The following is a 3,102-nucleotide window of genomic DNA, read 5'->3' on the forward strand; positions in this document are numbered from 1 at the left end:
AGAGGCCTTATGGTGGAAACACACAGTGCAGCTGGCCGCGTGCAGGCAAACCATGGCCACACAAAATTACTGGCAAAACTGTGCAGCCATTAACCACTGTGGGTGGGCATGGTTTGGCCCTGTGTAGCTAGTCCCAACATGTTCTACCAACCTTAACCTGTTTATAAATACGGCACCAGGACTAACTTCAGTACATAAATACCATACCAGAACCAAGCTCATAACATGAATACAGCACCAGAAACAAACTTAGTACATGGATACAATACTAGAACCAAGCTCAATACAGAAATACAGCATCAGAACTAATGTTATAACATAAATAAAGAACCTGAACCAAGCTGAGCACATAAATACAGAACCAGAACCAAACTGAGTACACAAATACAGTAACAAAACCAAGCTAAGAACATGTTTGCAGCACTAGAACCCCCCAAAAAATAACATATTCTATAAAGACAGCCTTTATAATGCAGCAGAACTAGATACAGTGGCTTAATTTTAGTATACCTCTAAATAATAGATACCATATAATGATTGCAGTGCAGGTACCTCCAATGATCACAGGTGATGTCTCTTACTGGAGTTGTCTATATTCAGTTTTTTTCTCCCAGGACCCAGACTACCAGTGAGACAACTTCCAGACATGATTTGCCTCTGCACACTATCCCCATTCTTCTTCTGCAACCCATATTCAACTTTTCAGTGCCTCCCACACACAATAAGTCCACTGTGGCCCCACTTATTAATAGGACCCCTGTGTGCCCCAATTAAGAATAAGACCCTCTATGTGCCTCCAATTAAAGGCATTGTCTCATGACACGCTACTATCTCCTATCCATAGCATAGGGGATAAAAGCTGATCCTTGGTGATGACAGGCCCTCACTATAGAACAAATACTACCACATAGTGCCAAATACCACGATACAGCACCAACTCTCCAAGTTACAGAAACAGCGTAGCTCCCATTCACTTCAATGAGAGCTACGCAAACAGCACTGGGCTGCAGCACTCAGCTGTTTCCATGGGCTCCGGACAGGACGCTATTAACTATAGCAAAGGTTTTCCATCTTGGCTATGAAAAGCCAAGATGGTAATACCCCTTTAACGCCAAATGAATACCATAGTACATCAAGAATTATCCTTCCAGTTGCACCAAAGATGACAATGTAGTAAACTTTTTACAACTCCCCATCCCCACTGGCAGCAGCACTTTAACTCCTTCCTTCCTACCCCTCTACCACTGACAGTGGCACTTTAACCCCCCTTCCCCAACGGACAGCAGTTCTTTAAAGGGAACCTGTCACCAGTTTTACGATTGCGTAGTATCAAACATTCCAACACTGAGATATAAAAATCGGACTCTTTTCAGATTGCCATGCGTGGGCTCCACCAAAGACTTCTATGGGAGAGGATGTGTATGGCAATGAGATTTTCGTGCCATGCGCAGACTTCAATGACGGATAGCGCAGGATTGGGAGAGCGGGTGAGTATATAAAGTACATCTGCGGCTCCCCTCACCTCCCTGAACAGCACCAAACAGCTTTTCATGCTGTTTGAAGGATCAAAACTACTAGTGATCTATCGTCAGTATAGATCACAAAAAGCAGACCAGGGGAGATGCGCTGCTTGGAACCCCCACCGATCAGCTGATAACAAGCTGCTATGGACAGCCAGGACTGTCAAAATGTCATTTGTATCGCAGTGATCCTGTTTGGTATTGCAGCTTTATCCCATGCATTTCAATAGGAGAGAGCTGCAATACCAAACCAGGCCACTGCACTACGGCCGACATTTTGACAGTTCTGGATGTCCATAGCAGCTTATCAGCCAACTGACAGTCACAAGTAGCGTACCCCTGCAAATGAGCTATTGGTGTCTGATCATGAGGATAGGTCAATTTTTTGATAATGGAAAACTCCTTTAAACCTTTCCAATCCAGTGTCGGACGTCGTCTGACATTCAGATTTCCCTGCATAGCTGCGATGTCAGGCGAGGTCCGATACATATTCTTTAAAACTATGCAGGACAGCTCTCCGATGTTGGAGGCTGTTCTGCATATGTATATTAGGGCCCATTCACACGGCCGTATGATAAAAGCACTACGTGTATTACGCAGGGTTTTACCATTGTGTGGGCCGGCTATCACTGTATAGGGCAGTGCGGCTAGTTTCTTCTTATTTTTAATTCCTTGCTCTGTCTCATAGGAGCGTTGCGTATTAAATGATGCACATACACAATGTATTGCGTATGTACAGCGTTTTATACAGACTCATAGAAAACAATAGGGCTGTACGCGTGTAATGCATGGTAATATAGAAGATGCTGAGTTATTTTTTAAATACGTGTATTATACACAATGAAAAAACGCTACTGCGAGTGGAACATGCGAAAATCAATAACTTGCTGTGACGTACCAGATAGATAATTAGATAGATATGAGATAGATAGATATGAGATAAATAGATAGATAGATAGATAGATAGATAGATAGATAGATAGATAGATAGATAGATATGGGATAGATAGATATGAGATAGATAGATATGAGATAAATAGATAGATATGAGATAGATAGATATGGGATAGATAGATAGATAGATAGATAGATAGATAGATAGATAGATAGATAGATAGATAGATAGATAGATAGATAGATAGATAGATAGATATGAGATGGATAGATAGATAGATAGATAGATAGATAGATAGAGAGATAGATAGATAGATAGATATGAGATGGATAGATAGATAGATAGATAGATAGATAGATAGATAGATAGATAATGAATAGTCTTATTATATAAATGTGTGTTATATCAATATACATATATTTTCAGGGTTATTACAAATGGTCTTCCCGATGTGAAACACTCATAAATCACGTTTAATTTTCAAACAATTGCTAATGAAATCATCAAGACGGATCATTTTAATGTGTTTCTGTTGAGTAATTCCAAGGTATCCACAACGCACTTTCCCACACACAATGAATAAGAGCTGGGGAGTGTGCGGGTGGCAGGGAAATTGGATTGGAAAGGGTTAATTTGTTATAAGGATTTTCTGACTTTGACCCAGGCCATTTATTGTTAAACTGTTTT

This window comes from Eleutherodactylus coqui, chromosome 12 (genome assembly GCF_035609145.1).
Source record: "Eleutherodactylus coqui strain aEleCoq1 chromosome 12, aEleCoq1.hap1, whole genome shotgun sequence".
In the NCBI taxonomy this organism is placed as follows: domain Eukaryota; kingdom Metazoa; phylum Chordata; class Amphibia; order Anura; family Eleutherodactylidae; genus Eleutherodactylus; species Eleutherodactylus coqui.